Source organism: Somniosus microcephalus, chromosome 8 (genome assembly GCF_052327205.1).
Source record: "Somniosus microcephalus isolate GS21.2 chromosome 8, FLI_Smic_1.0, whole genome shotgun sequence".
NCBI lineage: Eukaryota > Metazoa > Chordata > Chondrichthyes > Squaliformes > Somniosidae > Somniosus > Somniosus microcephalus.
The window spans coordinates 152,550,352-152,576,664 of NC_140994.1; the positions used below are offsets into that span (position 1 = coordinate 152,550,352).

General features: G+C 48.9%; 1 protein-coding gene and 1 pseudogene across 1 annotated transcript in view; both read left to right on the forward strand.

The window, feature by feature from the left end:
- The window catches only part of LOC147113870 (glutamate receptor ionotropic, delta-2-like), an 826,198-nt gene that overhangs the window by 464,595 nt on the left and 335,290 nt on the right, over window positions 1–26,313 (forward strand). The gene's annotated exons all lie outside the window — the stretch shown is intronic.
- LOC147113871 (uncharacterized) lies at window positions 17,600–25,212 on the forward strand (annotated as a pseudogene).

Below are 26,313 nucleotides of genomic sequence, written 5' to 3' on the forward strand. Positions count from 1 at the left end.
GTTTAGCACTATGGGGTAGTAGTTTATTAGGGTCAGAAAAAAATGAAAGAAAGAATATTTATTTCGCTGAAAAGGCTTCATTAACTAAAGTACTAAACATAAGTGATTTATTTTATCTTGCTCATTAATATTCCAGTTAGTATTTTCTTGTATTTTTCTATCCACTAACCATATAATATCAATATTACCTAAAACTTTTGTTCTCCATTTGCCACGATGGCATAGCTTTGAACTAGGGCAGCTGACAGGTGGAGCGAGCCGACAGTATGCCCGGTACCATATAGAGGGTGGTGCTTCATTAGCATAAGGCTGGTGGGCTGCAGGCAAATAGCGAGTGCCTGTGGCAGTCTAACGGCTCTGGGCCACCTCTGCGTTGGAAGACGGTAGGCCAGAGGTTCTGTCTTGAGGGGCAGGGGGACTTGGAGTGGCAGCAGTCCTAGCTGGTTTTGTAGAGCCTGCACTCCTGATCCTTCTGTCCCCACAGAAATAACCAAATACTTGTGGGATCTTCTTCATCCAGTATCAGCTGGTAGCCAAGCCGCACGGCACATACTCTGCCAACTACTCACCTAAAATGGCAATGGGGGGGGGGGTCCTATGTAAGTCAAAGGATCCCGATTTACATTTTAACCGGACTTACTGCCTGACTCGGTAGAATTCCGGCCGCCCAGTGGTGGGCACAGGGAAGGATTTCTGCTGCCACAGTGACGGCGGGAATGCGGCAGTAAGTCATTCCCCGGCATTTTTGGGGTGCTACCATCCCGTTTCTGCTGGGAGGGAGACCTCAAAATCTTCTCCAGTAACTGCACCTGTTGATTTGCTCAACCACTCGATTACCTGAAGCTCTTGTCCCCAGCAAAAACACCAGTGTTTTCCATCCTATTCATTCCCCCTGGTGGTCCTCCTCTCTTTGCTCCCTGAAGTCCAACTCTTTGCTTCCTGTCTGCCAACCAGTTCTCTATCCAAGTCAATACCTTGCCCCCAATCCCATGTGCCTTAACTTTACACACTAATCTCTTATGCGGGACCTTATCGAAAGCCTTCTGAAAGTCCAAATACACTGCAGGCACTGTCCTCCTCTGTTTCAATATGCCATAATTACTCTGCTCCTCAAAAAAAAACCTTAACCCCTCTGTCTTTGCAAGTGGCTGCCCCATCTCTATCCTCTCAAACCAGCCCAAAGACTTTGAATGCATTGATGCCTTCCATATTTAAGCCCATTTCTCTTGTAACTCCCTGTTTGAATCCCTCCAATCAGGTTTCTGCCTTTCCCATAACATTGAAATGGCCTTTACCAAAGTCACAAATGACATTCCCAGTGACCGTCATCCTCCTTGATGTCTCTGCAGCCTTTTACATGGTTGACCACACAATGCTCCTCTCCTGCATTCGGCAGCTTGGCAGCACTGTCCTCGCTTGGTTCCACTTTTACCAAAAAACACTGCTCCGTGCTCCACTTTAACCACATGATATTAATTGATTATTTGGTCACCAGATTATAAAGATCCTAATATAAAAATACACAAGCAGCCTATTATATAATAAGTTTTTTACAGCAAGAACTTGCATTTATATAGCGCCTTTAATGTAGTATAATGTTCCAAATTGTTTTACAGAAGTGCAATCAAAATATGGGCACCAAGCTAAAGAAGGAGCTATTGGGAGGGGTGAACAAAGCTTGGTCAAGAAGTGGGTTTTAAAGAGGGTGCTAAACAACGACAAGGAGTTGGGGAGGTGGAGGGGTTTTAATTATATTTATTTTTCCCTACCTGTTCCTTCATCTTGTTACAACCCCCAGTATCCTTCTCGCTCAGCCTTCAGTTGCAGTCTTTTAGCTTGCCAAGCCCTTTGCCCACAGCTTCTGGCCATACTTCAGTTCTTTTCACCTCCTGACAAACTTTATTTTTCTTTCACCTTCAGCCCCCATTTCCTTTCTGCCACTTTCCCCTGCTTCAGCCTCATCACACAAAAGCTTCTTTTAATCCTGCATTACCAGAACAAGTATAACCAAAAGCAACATACAAGAGAGAAAACACAGCTAACATATTAAAGGTTGAAGTCAAGAAGCCAAACATTTCCTCCAGCATAGTGAAAGCAAGTAAACAATAGTGAAGGAAGAGAAAAAAAGTGATAATTTGAAAATGAATTGCAAATATGTAACAATACATTTAGCTGTGACAGATTGTAAATCTGCAATAATGCATTATTTAACTGTGAGCAAACTGTATATGTGGAATAATTGTTAATTGGAGGGTGTACTATACTGTAAATATGGAATGATTCATTAGCAGACTGCAAAGTGTACAGAATAGAAAATGTACAAAAAGAGAGGAAAGAGGTCTGCAAGAGTAATTCAGAGAGTGGGAGCTAGATAGAACATAGAGGAGAAGAGGGAAGCTGAGACTTGTAAAAAGATGAAAAAAGTCAGGCAAAGAGAAATGAGATATTGGGGTTGAAATTGGATCTCACTTCACCCACTTACGCCCAACATACCAATTTGTTATGTAGATTGCCACAACCGAAATGCATTGGATGTGTGTCGGTTACCATATTAATGTGGGCGCCCAACTGAATTAAGTATGGAGCCAGTTAAAATATTATAACGAGGGTCATTGCACTGATTTAGGACCCATTTGGGAAACTGGTGTGTGCCAGTACCGAGTCATCAGTTCCTAAGCCAGTCTACTAAATCATGGCGGGAATAGTCGGAAAGCAGCCTTCACAAGTGCTATTTAAATGGATCCTAACCTCCACTAAGGTCTTGATTGTTTCTTGCTGAAATAGCAGTGTTTTAAACTATCTTTAATCTACTTTTTGGAGTTGCATCAACAATATAACCTTCACAGTTTTGCACAGTTGTTGCTGCCATGGGTGATCTGCTGGGCCTGCCATTGGGCTTGTTGGATGAGGAGTAACAGCACCAACTAGAAACAGTCCACAGACCTGCAGGTGCTGCAAGAAGAGGGAGAAGGTGGGGAAGCTGCAGGATGTCTTACACCACACAGGTCTTCAGGAACCTCAACCTCACTGAGGAGCAGTTCATCAGGAATCTCCGCTTCATGAACAAATCGGTCACAGAGCTGTGTTGCCTGTTGCAACATGAAGTCGAGCCTCAAACCAGGGCATGGACAGCACTTCCTGTGGCCGTCAAGGTCACGGTGGCCCTGAATTTCTATGCCTCAGGGTCATTCCAGGTTGCAACATTTATTGCCCAACCCTAATTCCAGGTGACATCATAACCCAGTATGCTGTGCACTGCTGCATCAGGGATGGCACCGAAGCTCTCTACTCCAGGAGAAGTGACTTCATCTCCTTCCCCATGGAGCCAGCAAATCAGGACGAAAGAGGTAGGGGCTTTGCAAGGCTTCCCAAGAGTGCAATAAATAACTGACAGCATCCACATTGTCTTGCATTCTGTGCGTCAAGACCCGGACACGTATGTGAACAGGAAGGGATTCCACTCTGCCAATCTGCAGGTGTTTTTTTTCTTTGACAGGCAGTGCATCTTGCAGATCTGTATCCAGTTCCTGGCAGTAGTCATGGTGCCTAACTCAATACACATTCCATTTCACCCAGACCATTGAGTGTCGAGCTAGCTGCTGGGGGACAAGGGGTATGCCCTGAGCACCTGGCTCATGATTCCTGCCAGGAGCCAGAGCACAGAACCCGAGGAGTGCTATAATCAGAGCCTTGCGTCCACCAGAATGCCGATTGAGCAGACAGTCTTCTCAACGAGAGGTCCCACTGCCTCAACCACTTGGGAGGAGATCTGCAGTACGCCCTGGATCATGTCTCCAAATTTGTGGCCATTTGCTGCATACTCCATAACTTTTCCCTCCAAAGGAGCCAACCCTTGAAACCACCTGTGTAGGAAGAAGTGCAGCAGCCTGAAGATGATTTTATTCGTTTATGGGATGTGGGCGTCGCTGGCAAGGCCAGCATTTATTGCCCATCCCTAATTGCCCTTGAGAAGGTGGTGGTGAGCCGCCTTCTTGAAGCACTGCAGTCCGTGTGGTGAAGGTACTCACACAGTGCTGTTAGGTAGGGAGTTCCAGAATTTTGACCCAGGAACGATGAAGGATTGGCGATATACTTCCAAGTCAGGATGGCGTGTGACTTGGAGAACTTGGAGGTGGTGGTGTTCCCATGCACCTGCTGCCCTTGTCCTTCTAGGTGGTAGAGGTCGCAGATTTGGGAGGTCCTGTCAAAGAAGTCTTGGCGAGTTGCTGCAGTGCATCTTGTAGATAGTACACACTGCAGCCACGGTACGCTGGTAGTGGAGGGAGTGAATGTTTAAGATGGTGAATGGGGTGCCAATCAAGCGGGCTGCTTTGTCCTGGATGGTGTTGAGCTTCTTGAGTGTTGTTGGAGCTGCACGCATCCAGGCAAGTGGAGAGTATTCCATCACACTCCTTATGCGAATGTTACTTGCCACTTAGGCCAAGCCTGAACGTTGTCCAGATCTTGTTGCATGCGGGCATGGACTGCTTCATTATCTGAGGAGTTGTGAATGGCACTGAACACTGTGCAGTCATCAGCGAACATCCCCATTTCTGACCTTATGTTGGAGGGAAGGTCATTGATGAAGCAGCTGAAGATGGGTGGGCCTAGGACACTGCCCTGAGGAACTCCTGCAGTGATGTCCCGGGGCTGTGATGATTGACCTTCAACCACCACAACCATCTTCCTTTGCGCTAGGTATGACTCCAGCCAGCGGAGCGTTTTCCCCCCGATTCCCATTGACTTCAGTTTTACTAGGGCTCCTTGATGCCACACTCAGTCAAAAGCTGCCTTGATGTCACGGGCAGTCACACTCAACCTCACCTCTGGAAATCAGCTCCTTTGTCCATGTTTAGAACAAGGCTGTAATGAGGTAGGGAGCTGAGTGTTCTTGGGAGAACCTAAACTGGGCATCAGTGAACAGGTTGTTTGTAAGTAAGTGCCGCTTGATAGTGTAATGATATCAGCAAATAGTGATGTTATTTGCCTGTTCGATTATGATGCCTTAACAGCATGTTTGCATGTATTGATTGCTTGTGCCTGACCAGCAGAGGGCATGTGACCAAGACAAGCAAGGCAGTTTAGTTTGGTTTCAGTTTCGTTCTAGATGGATCACTTGCATCATGTCTCCTGTAAATGCTGTTAAAAAGAGTTGAACAGACTTTAGATTAAAAGACATTCTCTTTCATAAATGTCTCATCATTGAACCCACAAAGAAACCAATACATGGTGTCAGAAGTGATTGAAAGAGATGAAGAGGAAAAATCTGAAGTTAAATCAGCTCTCCACAGATTAGCAAGCCAAAAGAGAACATCGTTACTTACCATTAGAGAATAGCTAACAAAGTGAAAAATGGAAGGTTTACTCCCACCGGCGACGCTTCAGTTGACAGGTAATGTGGCTGAAAATTGGAGGAGATTCAAACAACGTGTAGAGTTGTATTTAGCGGCAATCGGAGCTGACGAGAAAAGTGATAATAAGAAATCGTCAGTGTTCTTACATGTCGTGGGTGATGAAGCGCTGGAGGTGTATAATAATTTCACATTCGCTGCTGATGGAGACAAAATGAAGCTAGATAAAATTATGGAACAGTTTGAGGCCTACTGCATACCTAAACGTAACGTGACGTTTGAGAGGCACAGATTTTTCACATGTGTACAGAAAACGAGTGAGACTATTGATCAGTATGTGACTGAACTGAGAAACAGAAGCAAATCGTGTGAATTTGGGGGACTGACAGACTCGCTGATAAAAGACAGACTGGTGTGTGGTATTCCAGATAATGGTCTAAGGGAAAGACTGCTAAGAGAGCAAGATCTAGACCTGGGAAAAGCCATAGCACTGTGTAGGGCTACAGAGACTGTGAAGTTGCAGGCAAAGGAGCTGTTCAGTGACAGTAGCTGCAACGTGGATGCAGTGAGTAAGAACGGACACAAACCGTTTAACAAAAAGAGCGCCAATGTGAAAAAAGAGGCGTGGCCAGCGAACAAAAATGAAAGGGACAATCGAAAGTGATGTAGTCGATGCGGTACACAGCAGCCACCAAGAAAGTGTCCAGCATATGGTAAAACATGCAATAGTTGCAACAAGAACAACCATTATGCCCGTTGCTGCAAGAACCAAGTGCAACAAAGCAAGGTCCATGCAGTAGATGAAAGCGACATAGAGGAGTTCTATGTAGATGTTGTGTCTGAAAACAAAAAAGAAGAAAGAGACTGGATGTTGACACTAAAAGTGAATGACATACATATTCCATTTAAATTGGATACTGGAGCACAAGTTAATGTGATATCAGAGACTGATTTTAAGAAAATTAGACCCAGACCAAAGATACATGGAATAAAAGTGAAAGTGACAGGATACACAGGTACTGGTATACCAGTGAAAGGAAGATGCATTGTCAAAGTAACACACAAGGACAGAGAGCACACGCTAGCATTAATCGTGGTGCCAAAGGATGTGCAAGCCATACTAGGTTTAAAAGCCTGTGAGAGACTGAACCTGGTAAAGAGAGTCCTCGTTGTGGAAAGCGAAGGAGAGACAGTCTATGATGAACTGAATGTTGCGTACACACCGGGTAAGCTGATGTATACAGCAGACACGTTGTCCAGAGCTGTTGACCCAGGAGAGCCTGCAAACACAGTGAAAAGACTGATGTACAAGGCAAAAGATAGTGGAACTGACTTCTACCAGAGCATGCTTGTATACCGCACAACGCCGCTCGAGTGTGGTATGTCACCAGCCCAACTCCTGATGGGACGTCGGCGAAGGTCAAACCTACCCATCCCGGAGAACCTCCTGAAAACAAAAGAGGGGGAGAAAGTGATGAAGTTCAAAGAACAACAGAAAGAAAAGCAAAAGTACTACTATGACAGAGGAACACAAAACCTACCTGAACTCCACACTGGTGACCAAGTAAGGTTCAAAGACAAACAAACATATGGACTCAGAAGGGAACTGTCCTGAGTGAAGTTCAACCAAGATCATACACCATTCAGACAGATGAGGGTGCTGTTCTGAGAAGAAATCGTCGAGATCTTCTCATGGGACCAGCCACAGCAGGTCAAGAGACTGATACTGTTGAACAACCTGATCACACAGCTGAGAAACCATCACCTGAGGCAACAACTCAGATTCAAGGACAATCAATCAGAAAATCCTCAAGACACGTGAAGCCTCCTGAGAGACTCATTGAGCAAATTTAAGGACTATTGTTATAGAAGGAAGTAATGTTATCTTATTCTTTCTTCAAATTCTAGTGTATTGACATATTTCATGTGAACACACAAAGCAAGGTTAAAAAACCTTGATCATGATAATGATAATGTAAGTTCATTAAGTGTTACAGTTAAAATGCAGATTAATACAAAGAAAACATGTTGTTAGTTAAAAGTAAAATACTTTTGTTTTAAGAAAGGGAGATGTAATGATATCAGCAAATAGTGATGTTATTTGCCTGTTCGATTATGATGCCTTAACAGCATGTTTGCATGTATTGATTGCTTGTGCCTGACCAGCAGAGGTCATGTGACCGAGACAAGCAAGGCAGTTTAGTTTGGTTTCAGTTTCGTTCTGGATGGATCACTAGCATCGTGTCTCCTGTAAATGCTGTTAAAAAGAGTTGAACAGACTTTAGATTAAAAGACATTGGCCTAGAAATTCAGTTTGGGCCCGCCAGCTCGCTTGCGCCCAGAAGTTACCGCTGCGCACGGAGCCACTTGCGCCCGCCGGAAATTCAGTTTCAGCGCCCCAAGTCGAAGCCGGCCGCTATTCAAGGGTGTGGCCGCCCCCGCTTGGGGCGCTGGAACTGAATTTCGGCGCGCTAGGTGCCGCAGCGCCACCCGCTGCGGAGTGGCAGGCTGCGGTACTGCAGGCCTTCCTCCCTCTCTTAAGGGGGAGGTGCCTGCAACAGCGAGATCGCCGCTCGCTAGTGCCGGCAAATGAGCCCAGCACCACGGAGAAGTGCCGGGCTCCCGGAAAACAGCCGGCAATGCCGCGGGGGGGGGGGGTGGAGGAGGCCGGGGAAGGAGGTGCGGGCAGGCGGCCACCGAAAAAGCGGCCGGCCGCACCTCCGCCTTAACTCGCCCCACTAAGGCTGCAGGACGGCCCCGTTTTCAGATCGCTGTTTGCGGCCGCTGCGGAAGAGGCGGCCGCAACTAAATATGGCGGTCGGGCCGGTAGCGGGGCGGTAGCGGGGCACTGCGCACACCGATGACATCGTCGGTGGCAGCGCAGCGCTACTGGCTAATGCCGCCATTACCGCAGTGCTGAATATCGGCGCAATCTCAGCAAGTGGCGCAAAAGCCCTCTTTGGGCGAAAACTGGGCGCAAAGCCTACTGAATTTCTAGCCCATTCTCTTTCATAAATGTCTCGTCATTGAACCCACAAAGAAATCAATACAGATAGCACTGTTGATGATACCTTCCACCACTTTGCTGATGATTGAGAATAGACTGATGGGGCGGTAATTGGCCGGGTTGGATTTGTCCTGCTTTTTGTGGACAGGACATACCTGGGCAGTTTTCCACATTGTCGGATAGATGCCAATGTTGTAGCTGTACTGGAACAGCTTGGCTAGAGGCGCAGCTAGTTCTGGAGCACAAGCCTTCAGCATGATAGCCGGGATGTTGTCGGGGCCCATAGCCTTTGCTGTATCCAGTGCGCTCAGCTAGTTCTTGATATAGCGTGATGATGAGGGAGATAGGGGGTGTGGCCATTAACGCCAGCTGCCAGAGCTGTCGGGCAGCAATTAATCAAGGAGATGTAAACCTGAACAATCCCTCCTCTCCCCAATGCACCAACACTCCCATCTCACCAAGATCCCTACACTCACAACATTAATGCCCTCCAAGTGTAAACTTCCTCTCATCTAACCTTAGCAGTGTATGTTAATCCAGCAGCCCAGTTAATTGAAGACCAATAACAGCAAGAAGAGTCATTATTTCATTATTCCACAAAATTAACAATAAACAACTGCAAATCACTCTTATGCAAAGCCCTGGTGCCTGAATTCTGTGTTCATTTCCCTATTCTGGTGCTCTTATGAGGTAGTTTCCTGTGGCTGGAGCTTGGGAGGTGGAAGGCTGCTAAACTTCCACTGAGAGCATTTGGTATGGTGGGTGATCTCGAGGAGCTCTGGTCACAAACTGTTGCATCTTGATGGCGGTCATGGCAATCTGGCCCAGCTGATTGGCAACCCGGTGCACCTAGGAGAACCTGGCATACATCCATTAGTCTTCTTCTATAGTGTGGGCCATTGTACACATTAATTTGTGTTCTCTGCAGCGGAGTTCAGATACAAGCTTCCCCTAGGGTGAGCTGCTTCCTGCACTGTTCAATCCCCCTGTCATTGATCCAGCGCATTAGTACTGGGTGCATCTCCCTGTCCAGACCTGTCTAACCTACCTTCTGACATACACGTGGGGCTGGATTTTGCTACGGCCGGGGAGGCGGGATTGGAGGCGTGTGGGGGATAAAAATCACAAAACTGGCATGCGGGCCCAAACCCGCCTCCATCCCGCCTCCACGCAATTTTTCTAAATTCGTGTCTGCTGGTCCCGACTCCGTCCCGCCTCCAGGAGGCGGGATAGGCCGTTAAGGCCCTTAACAAGCCCTCAATTGGCTCTATAATCCCAATTTCCTAACCAGTTGCAAGTTTAATCGTTGTCCCACGTGAAACACGCCTGGTGGGAAACACACATCTGAAACGTGGCGGGAGCACAACTGGCTTGCGGAGTAGCAGCTGCAGCTCAACCATTAAATGGCAGATTTGAACAGGCTTTAATTGCAGGTGGCATAACTTTGCTCTCTCAGGTCTGGGGGATCTTTCAGAAGGCAGACCCACAGCTCTGGAAGTTTGCAGCCTGACAACCATCTCCAGTGTGACCTCCTGGGAAACCCCTTTCGCCACCTTCACTGAGCGCTTCCTCAACTGAGGCATCTACCAGAAGCATGGGAGCCATTTTTGTCCTGCCCTTCTGGATATTACATGAGGCTGCCCAACAGCAGCAGCAACAACAGTTGCGCGAAGCTGCTGCTGCCCCACCTGATGCACAGGCCAGAAGGGGCCAGCGCATGGAAGGCCGTCGGCGCAGGAGATACCCCCCAAACAGGGTCTACAAACGCAGGGTCAGCTACCTCAACATGTCTGAGCAGCAGTGCCAAAGGCGGCTCCGACTTTCACGAGAGATAGTGGCTGACATCTGCGCAATGCTGCAGCAAGACCTGGAGCCCAGAGGAGCAGCTGGACACCCCTTATCAGTGGCCGTCAAAGTCACCATCGCACTCAACTTTTTTGCCTCAGGCTCATTCCAGGGATCAGCGGCAGACATCAGCGGCATCTCCCAGGCGGCCGCACACACCTGCATCAAGCGGGTAACCGATGCCCTCTTTGCCATCGCGCACAATCACATCCATTTCATCAAGGATCGAGCAAGTGTCATGGCGAGAGCGGTTGGATTTGCTAATCTTGCAGGCTTTCCAAGGGTGCAGGGCATCGTTGATTGCACACGTGGCCCTTAAGGCTCCCCATCGCAATCCTGGTATTTTTGTCAACCGCAAGGGCTTCCACTCCCTCAACGTTCAGCTGGTGTGTGACCACAAGAAGGAAACTTTGCATGTTTGTGCCAAGTACCCTGGCAGTTGCCATGACTCCTTCATACTGCGCCAGTCTACTGTGCCTCCGCTATTCAGTCCGCAACACCAACTTAACGGATGGCTACTTGGAGACAAGGGCTATCCCATGAGGACGTGGCTATTGACGCCGCTGAGGAGGCCAGCCAACGCAGCTGAGGAGAACTACAACTCCAGCCACCTTTCCACCAGAGCCATGATCGAGCAGACCATTGGTCTGCTGAAGATGCGCTTCAGATGCCTGGATAGATCAGGTGGAGCCCTGCAATACTCAGCAGCCAGGGTCTCCAGAATCGTTGTGGTTTGCTGTGTGCTTCACAACATGGCACAGCGTCGTGGCTTGCAGATGGCCGAGGAACAAGTGGCTCCTGACATAAGAACATAAGAACATAAGAAATAGGAGCAGGAGTCGGCCAATTGGCCCCTCGAGCCTGCTCCGCCATTCAATAAGATCATGGCTGATCTGATCCTAACCGCCAATCCACTATGACAGGACTATCTCCTGAATCTAACAGAATTAGACACACGAAACAGGAGCAGGATCAGGCTACACGGCCCCTGGGCCCGCTCCGCTACCCACAGGGCCATGACCGATCCGCACCTGAACTCATGTCCAAATTCCTGCCCGCTCCCCGTAACCCTTAATTCCCTTTTCTTCTAGGAAACTGTCTATTTCTGTTTTAAATTTATGTAATGATGTAGCTTCGACAGCTTTTTGGGGCAGCATATTCCATGGACCTACCACCCTCTGAGTGAAGTAGTTCCTCCTCATCTCAGTTTTGAAAGAGCAGCCCCTTACTCTAACACTATGCCCCCTAGTTCTAGTTTCACCCATCATCTGGAACATCCTCCCCGCATCCACCTGATCCAACCCCTTCACAATCTTATATGTTTCAATCCTCCTCAGATGAGGAGGAGGGGGAGGAGGAGAGCGAAGACGAACATCTTGCAGAGGCTCATCAACCAGCGGCAGCAGTGCGCGAGAACATTGGTGGCCGGCATGCAAGGAACGCGCTTATTGGGCAGATTTGCTGAGCCTCGCCCATGAGGGACTATTGCCTCGCATCCTTTTACCTGAGCACTGACAATAGCCAGGAACCAGCTGACTTCTAGCGATGTGACCACCATACTGACCTCAAAGTGAAAGTCCCATTCGCGAAATGACACACGCCACAACTACAGCAGTAGCCAACAGATGATTTATTACCATTATTCTGATGGCTTTCAACCATAACACATTAAATTCCACCCAAGTGACTACCCTTGTGACTATTTGTGCAGTTTCTTTCTCTTACGCGTGCTCCTACGTAGTGGTTCCCCAGTGGCATCAGCAGATGTGGAGGCCCCTTGCTCACTTCCTTGCTGCTCCTGTCTGGACACCTTTGGCAGGCGTCCTCTGGGGTTGCGAGCCTGTAAGGGCTGCGCAACAGTCTGCTGCTCCTGCGGCTGTGCAGGGGTTGAGACGCCGATCTCACTTGGGTGGTGACTCAGGTGGGGCTCTGACCGAGGACTTGTCAGTGGCATGGAAGTTTGAGCGCTTGGAGAGGAGCCCCCACCTCCTTGTTCTCTGCCACCATCATCCCTCTCATGGGTCAGGTCCCCCTCAGCGCTTGCAAGTGGCGAGAGAGCACCTTGCTGCACATCAGGGGAGCCATGGGGACCCGTGTCGGGACTGGCAGTCCTTCTCAGAGGGACTGCCATGAAGGTCTGGTTTCTCTGTTCAATAGCTGCCCATCGCTCCTCCAGAGATGTCAGTCTAGTCTGAACACTCACCATGTTTTCAACACTCGCGCGACTTATCTCCTCCATGGCCGTAGCCAGCCTTTCCACGGAGGTTGCCATCCTTTCCGTGGTAATGCGTTGATGCGCCAATGACTCCACAAAGGCTCTGCTCATGTTAGCGACAGACTCCTCCATTCGCTCCACACTCGCAGCAACCCTGGAGACAAAACCTGCCAGAGACTCCTGCATATTTTCCTGGAGTGCCATCACCGCTGATACTGTGGATGGACCCAGAGGCAGAGGGTCGACATGCAGCTGAGCCGAGCTGGGAGAGTGCTGCGCCCTCCGACTAGGACTCTCCACTGCTGTCCCTGTCTCCACCATCTGCTGAGGCTCACTTGTGAGCTGTGATACACCAGGTGACAACACTACTCTATGTCCCGAAGGTCCCACCGAGGTGTGAGTGTCTGCGCTGGTGCTGGGTGCGTTGCCTTCTGCTGACGCTGCGCCCTCAGAGGTTGCAGCTTCCTCTGAGGAGTCTGGATGCTGAGGCTGAACCTCCTCCTGCGTCCTGGAGACGGGAGCTTGCGATGGTCCTGTGGGGGAGTAAAAGAAAGTGTCAGAGATGAGAGGCCAGGGTTACCTGCACAGTGCTTATTGCAGATGATCAGAGGTCCATCTGCTAGAGCTTCCAAGTCATTATCAGCGAGTCATGCAATGCAATTGAGAGAGTTGGAAAACTCTTCTGTCACCAGCTTGCTCTGCTGCACCGGTCTCTCCGTCCCCCACTTGTGTGTCGTCCTGGATGCCGACGATCTCCAGGATCGCCTCCTCCCATGGGGTCAGCTGGGCTAAGGAGGCTGCCCCTCCCCCTGTCCTGGCTCGCTCTCTTCGGTTGTGAGCTCTCTTTTCCTGCAATGGGGGAGACAAGTGGAGTTTGGGGGAGACAAGTGGAGTTTGAGCGAGAATGAAGGAGTGAGTGTAGAGAATCGATGGCATAGATGCTTAGAAGGAGAGAAAGATGGAGTGAGATGGCAAGACCAAGGGCCCTCCCTATGTGATGTAAGTTGTTTTCATAGCATGACAGTGATAGGGAGTGTGAGGGCTGCATAGTCCATTAGTTAGGTGAATGTGACCATAGAGAGAGAGGGAGTGGGAAAGGGTGCATGGATGTCAGTGTCAAGTGGGATGTGGAGGAAGAGATTGGTAAAGCTGAGAGCTGGTGAGGAAAGGCAATGGGGATCAGATTAAGAGTGATGGGAACATCATACTCACTTTTCCAGTGCGCAGAAGGTCATGGAAGCGTTTCCGACACTGGATCCATGTTCTGCTGGTATTCGAGCTGGCGTTCACCTGCTCTGCCACCCTCAGCCACACAGCCTTGGTTTGCTGGGGTGGCTTCTTCCTCCCCGAGGAGGGGAAGAGCACCTCCCTGCTCTCTGTCGCTCCCTCCACCAATGCCTGGAGGGCTGCCTCGTCAAATCTGGGGGATGCCTTACTCCGATGTGTCGCCATGATTGATGATGGTAGCAGCAGCTGCCAGGGCCAGAAGCTTGGCAGTCTGCTGAAGTGAGCAAGGCTTGTGGAAGCCCTTAAATGAAGCAGCAGTGATGATGTCATCGGAGGCAAGCTTCCCACCTGAAAAGCTCTCCGGCTAGGGGTTCCCACACGTGGGGAATCAATTGGGCTATAAAATCAAAATTGCATCAATTTCCCACATCGTTCAGGATTCGTGTGGGAAACACGAAATGTGGGGAACACGACCCCAACCCGCCCCCGTAGCAAAATCCAGCCCGTGGTGTCAGTATCTGTACTGGTACTTGTAAGGATAAGGTTGAGTGACACTTCTTCTTGCAAAGTGCTGCCCTCCTCTTCTGATGCTCACCCAGGGCCCTATGCAGCTATTGGACCTGAAAGGCAGTTTGTGTCAAGGATAAACAGAGATTAATGGCTGCTGAAAGAGCTGCACTTGGTCATGCAGAATGTGTAGGTTGAGATTGGAGTGGAAAGGGAAAGAGATGATGAAGCACAAAAACCCTGCGGGAGGCGATCTCCAACCTTACCAGGCTCACCTCCTGTCCACGATGTCCAGGACTTCCTCTTCAACTGGGGACAGGGCATGGATGTAGGCTCTCCCTCCTGTGTGTGCCTGCTCCCTTGAATGATACAGCAGCTTGTCCTGCAAGAAAGAAAGTAGTGTGTTAGTGGTAGCCTAGTGAGATGTTTTGAGGATGTGCATGTCATGGTCAAGTAGTGTGAATGTAGTGGGAAAGGTGGCAGAGGTGTGAGGAAGTGAGGGAAGAAAATAGTGATGTGTATTGCAGATTTGGCACCCAAAAATGGGTGTAGACCAATTTCTACCCCATCGTGTGACAAAGCCATACAGATAGAAAGAGAGGGTAAAAGTCAGAGAGAGGGAGGTTTACAGAACATTGTAGAAATTCCTGGTGTACATTCATCAGTCTTTTTCTATAGTCTGGGTCGTCAAAGTCATCGGCCTCGATTTTCATTGGGCTCTGAGGCGGGCTTTTAGGCGTGCGGAGAGTTAAAATCGCAAAACCTAGGGGTCGCGACCCTCCCCGCCTGGTTCCCGCCTCCACGCCATTTTAACCAATGTGTGTCTGATTGACCCGAATCAGTCCTGCCTGCAACAGGCGGGACTGGTCTTTAGGGCCCTTAAGCAGCACTGACTGGCCTTTATAATCCCATTTTAACAGGCCCTTGCCTGTTTAACCCTTTTCCCACGCAAAACACGCCTGGTGGGGATGACGCCTATGAAACCTGCCGTGAACACTGTTGGCTTGCTGACTATCAGCTGCAGGTCCAACATTAAAGAGGATATTTAATCAGTCATCATTTGCAGGTGGCAGGACTTTGTTGTCTCAGGCCTGGGGGAACTTTTAGAAGGCATAACCACAGCTGTGGAAGTTTGGAGCCTCACACACTTCTCCAGTGTGACCTCCTGTGAGACCCCTCTCGCCACCCTCACTCAGCACTTCCTCAACTGAGGCACCTACCAGAAGCATGGGAGGCCTTTTCTTCCTTCCCCTCTTGGCATTAGAGGACCTCCAGCCCCATTCGTGAAATGACACATGCCACAACTGCAGAAGTTGCCATCAGAAATTTTATTTACAATAACCAACTGATGGCATTTTAAAAATAAACACATTTCACCCAAGTGACTACCCTTGTGACTATTAGTGCTTTATTTTCCTCTTACGCGTGCTCCTATGTAGTGGTTCCCCTGTGGCTTCAGCAGATGTGGAGGCCCCTTGCTCACTTTCCTGCTGCTCCTGTCTCGACACCTTTGGCGGGCGTCCTCTGGCTTGGAGAGGAGCCCCCACTTCCTTGAGGTCTGCCACCAACCTCCCTCTCATGGATCAGGTCCCCCTCAATGCCTGCAAGTGGCTGGAGAGCAGCTTGCTGCACATCAAGGGGGCCATGGGGACCCGTTTCTACAATGGCAGTCCTATTAGAGGGCCTGCCATGAAGGCCTGGTTTCTCTGTTCAATAGCTGACCATCGCTCCTCCAGAGATGTCAGTCTATTCTGAACACTCACCATGTTTTCAACACGCTGGCGACTTAGCTCCTCCATGGCCATAGCCATCCTCTCCTCTACTGTAGCCATCCTTTCCATGGAGGTTGCCATCCTTTCTGTGGTGATGAGTTCATGCGCCAATGACTCCATAAAGGCTCTGCTCATGTTCGCTATGGACTCCTCCATTCGCTCCACACTCGCAGCGACCCTAGAGACAAAACCTGCCAGAGACTCCTGCATCTGTGCCTGGAGTTCCATCACCTCTGATCTTACGGATCGACCCAGAGGCAGAGGGTCGACATGCAGCTGAGCTGAGCTGGCAGAGCCCTGCGCCCTCCGACGAGGACTCTCCACTGCTGTCCCTGTCTCCACAATCTGCTGATGCTCACTTGTGAGCTGTGATACACCAGGTGACAACTCTACTCTATGTCCCGAAGGTGCCACCGAGGTGTGAGTGTCTGCGCTGGTGCTGGGTGCGCTTATTGCTGATGACGCTGCGCCCTCAGAGGTTGCAGATTCCTCTGAGGAGTCTGGCTGCTCCGGGTCTTCCTGCTGCAGAGTGGGGACGGGGGCTCTCGATGGTCCTGTGGGGGAGTCAAGGAAAAAGTTAGAGATGTGATGCCTAGGTTACATGCACATTGCATTCTGCAGATGATCATAAGTCCATATGATGTAGCTTCAGGATCATTATCAGCGACTCATGCAATGCCAATGAGAGAGATGGAAAACTACTCTTGTCACCAGCTTGCGGGGATGCTCCTGCCTGTCCTTCCCTAACGTCCACATCTCGGTCAGCCCCGGCAATCTCCAGGACGCCTTCCTCCCAGGGGGTGAGCTGGGCTAATGAGGGCGGCCCTCTTCCTGTCCTGGCTCGCTCTCTCCTGTTGTGAGCTCTCTTTTCCTGCAATGAGGGAGACAAGTGGAGGTTGAGTGAGAATGAAGGAGTGAGTGCAGAGATTGCATAGCATAGATACTTAGAAGGAGACAAAGATGGAGTGAGGTTGCAAGACCAAAGGCCCTCCCTGTGTGTTGTCAGTTGTGTTCAAAGCAACAGAGTGAGAGGGAGTGTGAGGGCTGCATGGTGGAATAGTTCTGTGAATGTAAGCATAGAGAGAGGGAGAATGGCTAAGGGTGCATGAATTTGAGTGTCTAGTGGGATGTGCAGGAAGAGATTGCTAAAGCTGAGTGCTGGTGAGGAAAGGCAATGGGGATCAGATTGAGGGTGATGGAAAAATCATACAGTACTTACTTTTCCAGTGCGAAGAAGGTCATGGAATCTTTTCCTGCACTGCAACCACGTTCTTCGTGTTAGCCCCAAGGAGTTGACTAGACCTGCCACCTCTAGCCACACAGCCTTGGTCTGGCTGGGAGGTCTCTTCCTCCCTGAAGAAGGGAAGAGGACCTCCCTGTGGGCCCTAGCACCATCCAATAATGCCTGTAGTGAAGCCTCATCAAATTTGGGCGCAGATCTGGCCCTCCCGCTGGCCATTCCTCCTGCAGGCTCCTGTACCATCTTAATGTGGAAGTTTGGGAGCCTGCAGAGGAAGCAAGGCTTGCTGTGAACCTTAAAAGCAGCAGCAATGATGACGTCATATTCTGCGACTTTCTGACTGGAAATACTCAATTGCCAAGGCTTCCCACATGCTGGAAATCAATTGGCCAATTGTGTTAAATTTGCATCAATCTCACAGACCCATTTACAATCATGAACGAAAATCGACCCCATCATCTGTGTCCTCTACAGCAAGGCTCGGATATAAGCTTTGCCTGGGGAGAGCTGCTGTCTGCGTTGTCCAGAACAGGTGAGCATTGAAGACTGGGAAAACAAGTAGAAGCAGTTACAGAATTTTTTTAATTACTTTGGTCCATAAGCAACACCACAGAAGATCAATTATTCATCATTAAGTATATATAGAAACTTTTTTATGGCAGTTTATCCTATTGTGTTAATACGTGTCAAGGTTTCCATGGTTTCATTGGGCTGAAAATTCAGTAGGGTTAGCGCCCATTTTGCGGCGCTAGAGGGCCTAGCGCCGCAATGATAGCCGTTTCTGAAATTCACTTCGGCGCTGCCATCGGCGTTAGCCGGTTGCGCTGCGCCGGCACCGATGACGTCATCGGTGTGCGCAGCGTCCCGGTTGCCGTGGCAACGCGCCCGAACGCCGAAATTCAGTTGCGGCCGCCTTGCCCGTGGCAGCCGCAACTAAGACTCTGGCAACCGAGTCTTACACAAGTTAGCGCCGGCGCATTAAGGTCGCGCGGCGGCCGGCCGCTTTCCTGCCGGCCGCCTGCCCGCACCTCCCTCCCCGGACTCCTCCACCCCCCCCCCCCCCCGCGGAACAGATGCGTCTGGCCTGCAAGCCCGGCACTTGTCCGAGGTGCCGGGCTCATTTTTGAAAAAATCAAACGGCCAGCGATCGGGTGAAGGCAGCGCCTCCTTAACGGGAGGAGGAGGCCTGCACTTCCCCAGCCTGCCGCACCGCATCGGGTGCCGCAGCGCTGGATTAGCGCCGCAATGCGGCACTCAGCGCCCATTGGGAGGCACTCACGCCCGCCAGTAGCGCCGGTAGCCGTCTGGGTGCGGCGCTACTGAATTTTTGGCGCGCGCAAGGGAATTAGCGCCGGCGCTAAATTTCCGGCGCTAAAGCCCTGGCGCGGCGTCAACTCAATTTCTAGGCCATTATGTTTACTACCTAAAAAATAGTTGGAATGAAATCATGCTGTGAAATATAAGCATATGAATATTTAACATATTCATATGAAATGTCTTTGTCCACAATTTTAACAGAGGAGTTAATCAATGTAAAATTAATATGATATTACCACATATGATGAAGTACACTACTCGTGTTTCCAAGATGGCTAGTCGTGTGAACCTGAGTTAGGCAGCTCTCTCCGCCCCCCACCCCCACCCATTTGAGTTGCTTTATAATTGCTGATCGCAGGTGGAGAAGACGTGAAATCAAGACAAAAGATCAATTATCCACTAAAGATGTAATTTTAATTTTTGAAAAGATTACGTCTTCCACCTATCATCATTCCCATCATCCTCTTTTCTCAGTTCTCTTAATGTAAGGCATATTACATTGAATAATTAGTCTGCAGAGTTGGGGTCTAGTGTAAATCAGTTCTGAATGGTTAATCATGCTAAAGTGCTAATAGCTCTCAAACTTCCTTGCTCAGGCTATTTGCATAATTAATCACATGCACATTTGGGCAGGTGCAGTGATGGTTGTGGAAATTGCGTGAAGGTCAAATTCAATAGCATGAAGATAATTAAAGGGACGTATCGCAACAGGGTGACAAAAATTCTGAAGCCTATGGAGAAGCTCAAACCTAATAGCAGCCTTTGCTGAAGAGGCAGATGATTAAGAAGTGATTGACAAAAATGAAGGGGACAGAAATCATGAGGGAGAAATTGGCTAACCCCCAAAAATGGACGTCGGGATCGCGGTACTCGATTAACTCGTGCCCATTCATTGGGTTGCAGGCAGCAGGTTAAATTTGAGCCTGCTGCTTTACATGATTGCTGCGTACAGCCAGCGCTCCGTGCTCTGTTCATTGGCTGCACGCATCAGCAGGGGGCCCGATAGCGCGAGTGGCTAGGACTACTTACAGGCAGCCGGCACCTCTTAAAGTGGAGGTGCATTGTGGCTGTAAGACGTGGTTGGAATCATTTGAAAACTGAATCTGTGCCCTGATAATTTGAGCAATAGCTGAACATGCGAGAGAGCCTGCACCAAAGATTTCAGACACTTCACTGAAGATCATGGTGGAAGAGGTGGAAAGAAGGAGAGATGTCTTATATCTGCAGGGAGGAGGCAGGGGGCCCTCCAGCCAGATGCTCAGGAAGCAGTGGGAACAAGCAGCAGCGGAGGTCAATGTCAAGAGTGTTGCTCCAAGAACATGGATGCAGTGCAGGAAGAAGTTTAATGATCTCACATGAGTTGGCAAGGTGAGTGAGTGCGTCTTCAAATGGCATATCCTACCAACTGCACCATAGGCTTCATCCACTGCTCAATTCTCTACTCCCCATAACCTACCAACAACCTTTTTTTTCTATTTGTTCCTGGGATGTGGGCATCGCTGGCAAGGCCAGCATTTATTGCCCATCCCTAATTGCCCCTGAGAAGGTGGTGGTGAGCCGCCTTCTTGAATTGCTGCAGTCCGTGTAGTGAAGATACTCCCATAGTGCTATTAGAGAGAAAGTTCCAGGATTTTGACCCAACGATGATGAAGGAATGTTGATATATTTCCAAGTCAGGATGGTGTGTAGCTTGGAGGGGAACTTGGAGTTGATGGTGTTCCCATGCACCTGCTGCCCTTGTCCTTCTAGGTGGTAGAGGTCATGGGTGTGGGAGGTGCTGTCGAAGAAGCCTTGGCGAGTTGCTGCAGTGCATCTTGTAGATGGTGCACACTGCAGCCACGGTGCACCGGTGGTGGAGGGAGTGAATGATTAAGGTGGTGGTTGGGGTGCCAATCAAGCAGGCTGCTTTGTCCTGGATGGTGTTGAGCTTCTTGAGTGTTGTTGGAGCTGCACTCATCCAGGCAAGTGAAGAGTTTTCCATCACACCCCTGACTTGTGCCTTGTAAATGGTGGTAAGGCTTTGGGAGTCAGGAGGTGAGACACTCGCCACAGAATACCCCGCCTCTGACCTGTTCTTGTTGCCACAGTATTTATGTGGCTGGTCCAGTTAAGTTTCTGGTCAATGGTGACCCCCCAGGATGTTGATGTTGGGGGATTTGGCGATGGTAATACCATTGAATGTCAAGAGGCGATGGTTAGACTCTCGCTTGTTGGAGATAGTCATTGCCTGGCACTTGTGTGACGCGAATTTTACCTGTCACTTATTGGCCCAAGCCTGAATGTTGTCCAGGTCTTGCTGGACGAATCTCTATCAATGAGTACTCAACCCTAAAATTCATGTGCTTTAGCTCAGCCTCACACACTTAAGAACATAAGAAATAGGAGCAGGAGTAGGCCATTCGGCCCTTCGAGCCTGCTCCGCCATTCAATGAGATCGTGGCTGATCTTCTGCCTCAACTCCATTCACCGGCCCTAGCACCATATCCCTTGATGCCCTTACTAGTCAGAAATCTATCGACTTCTGTTTTGAATATACCCAATGACTGAGCCTCCACAGCCCTCTGGGGTAGAGAATTCCAAAGATTCACCACCCTCTGTGAATAAATTTCTTCTCATCTCAGTCCTGAAAGGCCTACCCTTTATCTTGAGGGTGTAGCCCCTGGTTCTAGACTCCCCAGCTAAGGGAAACATTCTCCCAGCATCCAACCTATCAAGCCCTGTAATAAATTTGTATGCTTCAATGAGATCCCCTCTCATTCTTCTGATTTCAAGAGAATACAGGCCTAGTTTACTCAATCTCTTCTCATACGACAGTCCCGCCATCCCAGGAATCAATCTTGTGAACCTTCGTTGCACTCCCTCTATGGCAAATATATCCTTCCATAGATAAGGAGACCAAAATTGTACACAGTACTCCAGGTGTGGTCTCACCAAGGCCCTATATAATTGGAGTAAGACTTCTTTACTCCTGTACTCAAATCCTCAGCCCTGTTGCAAGCCTCACATCCACCGCTCACACACTCTGGCAACTATTCAACCATGACAGCCACATCACCCAAACTTATTGCAGGACACTCACTGACACTCTTTCTTGCAGGAAAATGTGGCGCATAACAGCAGACAGCAGAAACAAACTGGAGGAGGACAAGCACGCTTGCATGTTTTAACTCCCATGGAGGAGACAGTGCTGGCCATCATGAGAAGGGGCATCACTGAGGTCATGGCCACTGGCGGGGCTGAAGCAATCGATAACCCAATCCTTCGTCTCTAATTCTACTTCTCCCTCATCCTGCAATCTCTTCTGACTTAGAAACTGCAGATGGTGTAAGCGTGTACTTCTTACTTTCTCCTCTCCCCTCACCACAACCCAACACTTGTCCCTCTTTCATTTCAGACACCCAAGAACTGGAGCCTTCCCAGTCAGTAGAGGAAGAAGACAGTTAAGATGAAGAGACACCATCATTCGATCTTACACTCACAGTCACCTTTTAGATAATGGCACTGCGTGTACTTTAGAGGCGAGAATAGATGAGATATCTGCATGTGGTGAGACACCGGGCATAATTGTGCAGGAGCCAGGGCGGGGACTAAGGATAACGCAGGTGCCAGCTCGTTGCAGGGCGCAGTCGCACACTAGCTCTGCTGCAGAATAATCAGTTGAGGACTTCGATGGGCCGGGCTACAGAAGAAGGCTGATGGGTGAACAAAACCTAATGCTTGGTGCACTGGAAAGCCTGCCAGAAAGCCTGCAATCAATGTCAAGGAGAGTGGAGGAGCTCAGCACATTCTTGGCAAAGGGCTTTGCGCAGACCTTGGAGCCCATGCTTTCCAACGCGGGATGGGTGGTTAGCTCCATCAGCACACCTGTGGAACCCAGCATGATGGCCGATGTCACAGCTCCCATTGCAGCACAAGCGGCTTCCATCAAAGGTCTGAATGCTGCAGTGAAAGCTCAGACTGCTGCCTTGCAAGCTTAGACTGCTGCCATCGTGGATCTGTATACCACTGTTCAAAGGGGCTTCCAGGGCATCACAGCAGCCCATGAATCTTTTCTCCAACAGATCAGTAGGATTGCTGAGGCACCGCCCCAGGAGAGTGGCAGTGGCTCCATGGAGCACGAACCTGCTTTCCTCTCTCAGGATGACAGCATTCCTCTTCCCACACCTGCCACTCCACCAGTGCCCTGGCTGTTGCCTGTCAGCCAGCCCAGACTCCTTCAGCCCAGCCCGAAATGGTGCAGTCTGAAGCCGGGCCTTCTAAGCCAAGAGCTGCTCGAGATTGCTCTCCAAGGCACATCTGCAGTCTCCTCAATTGGAGGTCAGCAGCCTTCCACCACCGTCACTGCAGTCACTGGGGAAGCACCCCATAGGAGCACTAGGAGAGCCAAAGGTACATGGAAGACAGGCACTAAGGGAATGCACAAGGGTGATTATTTTTGTTTGTGTTATCTAATGATTGAACTTATAAATTTGGATTTGAATGTGGATTATCTGGTGGTTTTTATTTTTGTGTTGCTGGAAAGAGGACAATGTGATGGTCAGTGATAGAGGAAAGGTAAGGAGTATGGGATTGTTGGTGAATGGGGAGGAATGGTTGAGGTTACTGGTATCACTCCTTAATTATATCATCATGTAGAGCCTGGGCAGAAAGGGACTGTCTACATTGTAACAAGTGACCTAGCATCAATTGCCATTTGTGGAAGAGAATTCCAAACTTCTACCTCCCTTTGCTCGTAGAAGTGTTTCCTAACTTTACTCCTGAAAGGCCTGGCTCTAATTTTTAGACTATGCTCCCTAGTCCTAGACTTCTCTATTTACGTTAACAGTTCCCCTTAATATCTTGAAAACTTTGATCAAATCACCCCTTAACCTTCTAAATTCCAGGGAATACAAACCTAGTTTATGTAATCTCTCCTCGTAATTTAACCCTTGGAGTCCAGGTATCATTCAAGTAAATCTACGCTGCACTTCCTCCAAAGCCAATAAATCCTTCCTAAGGTGTGGTGACCAGAACTGCTCACAGTACTCCAGGTGTGGTTTAACCAGGGCTTTATATAGTTGGAGCATAACATCTACTCCCTTGTATTCCAGTCCTCGAGATATAATGGCCAACATTCCGTTAGCCTTTTTGATTATTTTCTGTACCTGTCCATGACATAATTATCTATGTACATGGACCCCCAAGTCTCTTTGGACCTCCAATGTATCTAGCTTTTCACCATATAGAAAGTACACTTCTATCCTTTTTAGGTCCAAAGTAGATGACCTCACATTTGCCTACATTGAAATCCATTTGTCACAGTTTTGCCCATTCGCTTAATCTATTAATATCTCTTGTAATTTTATACTTCCTCTACACTCTTTACAATGCCGCCTATCTTTGTGTCATTGGCAAACTGGGATATGTTTATATCTCCAGCAGCAACCTGAAAGGAATCAGATGCATAAAATTTAAGAGCCACAGTCACCTTGACAGCCAAAGGCAATGCGGTCCTGGCCCTGCTTTGCGGTTGCAGTTGCGGCTGCAGCAGTTGGCAGATTTCAGTCATGACCTCTTTAGTGAAGCGAAGACGTCTTAAGGATTGGTACTGGCTGAAGCTGAGGTAAGAGAATTGCTCCCTAAAGACCCTCAGCATATTTGGCCTCCTGCTGAGAGCCCTTTTCCCCCTCCTCCTCCTCCCATTTCTAGCAGCGTGTCTTGCTCTGCGTAGCCTCTCTTCATTCTCCCAAACATGCTCAATTCCAAGAGGAAGGCCTACCAGGCCACACATGTCTGGAAGGAGCTTGTTTCAGCACAATATTTTAAATGAACAAAAAGTACTTCAGCACCAGCCAGACCACTCCCTGTAGACTATTGTAACGTTAGGCAAATATAGGAAAGCTCCAAACACATGTAAAATTGCACCAGCAGCCAGAAGAAATAATCCAGCAACTAACCTCTAAGTAGCTCATGATCCCTTTAAATAGCATTTTTTTTGGAGGGGGCGGGGTCCTTCATGCCATTTAATGCCATGTTCAGCTGTGCAAGATAAAGACTGCATGTGGCATTCAAAAATGACAGCATTGGTGTCAAATCAGCATTGCACACTGATTGATGTCATAATCTGCTTGCTCTACATGCTGCCAGTGGTCATTAGGTACATGTGCGCAAACCCCTTTACCAAGATGGTGTCCAGCCCACTTCCTGTACACCTCGGACGTCATTTGCCACCATTAGGAGGCTGCGTAGTGCCTAAAAAACAGGAGCTACAAAGCCCTATTTCTCTCCTCACATGTACAGACATGAGTCTTCAGGCTAATAATATGCAGCCCAGCATCTGACCCTGGTTAATGGCTGCTGGAGAGCAGGTAGTGCTGCATGAGGTGGTTGTGAATTAGTTCATTCCTGTGCCACTCCATGGCACCATCCCCATACATCCACATTCCAGCATGCCTCGTTGGAAATGGAGGCAGGCTTAAAGTTGCAGCTCACTGATATGTTTACTAGTTCTGCTGGACCTATGCTAGTTGTTCTTATCATTACAACAGATGGTAAAGTTTTGCATTTGGCTTTTAGCTAACCCGCACCCCGTGATGACAGTTCCCATAGTTGTTGAACAGATAGGTGTGATGGTGTTTGCAAATATGATTGATGGCAACTTGCTAGGTGCAGCAAATCACATATTTCTGGCTGGTTATCACCATGCTATACCTTCTTTCATGCAGTACCACATACAGCATCACATGCTGTAATTGGGGTGCTTCTGGAGGACTTTCCAGTATATTGGTAGATTGGGCATTCAGGTGTATCTGTGCCATTCACTCTGCTGTCACATCCAGCTTCAGAATTGGAGCCTCCATATGCACTAATCATTTATCAAAGCAAGCTGTCTTCACTTCTGTCTGCAGATGTGAGTGTACAGGTACTGACAAATAGCACAACACACCTCTCATGCAGCGTGACCTGCCTGGCATTTCCTCCTCCTCCTCTTCCAAGCATCTCAGATACGGGAATTATCACCAGAAACTCATTGCTACCAGTAATGGTTCTGGGGCTAAAGAAATAAAAGAGAAACACCACTGACACACAGGGTCTTGGGATCCTAAGTGCTAGAAGAGAGAGAGAAAAAATACATAAAATAATAAACAAAACAGGCCAGAAATGGCCTAAAAAAGTGTCGAGTGGAATCTTATTACTGGCCCTTCGAAGTTTCTTCCACATGTTGCCCAATGTATTGTGACCATGGATGCCCATTTACCGACAGGAACGGTAACATAGTGGTTATGTTACTGGACTAGTAATCCAGAGCCTCTGGGCTGGATTTTGATACTGGAGGCGTATAGGAGGTGGGACTACAACTATTGGGGTTGTAGTCCCGCCTCCATCGAGTTGTGGCCAACCCACTCGATTTTCACTTGATTGACCTTGTTGAGCCCGCCCAGTGGGCTCAGCAGGCCAATTAAGGGCCATCCGGCAACAGGTGACGTCACAGATTGACATTTCATCTGTCATGAGATTTTAACAGGTGAAATATCAGCGTTTGACAGCTCTTTGAAGCTATCAAACACTGACAATCTGTACACTAAGTTAATTCCTTCCTCTCAGGCTGATTTAGAGATCTCTCCAGAACAGAAAGCTGAATGCTGCAACTTTTGACAGCTCACGGCCATTCTGCTTTCTGTGCCGGTGAGATGAGGGACTCCCGAGACCTGAAGGAAGGAAGGCTGTAAAGGTAAGTAAAGGTAAGTAAAACTTATTTAAACACTTTACACACACCAAACACACTTACCTCTGCACTCATGCACCCATCACTCACCTGAACACCGGACATCTCAAACCCTCCAAGCCCTTCA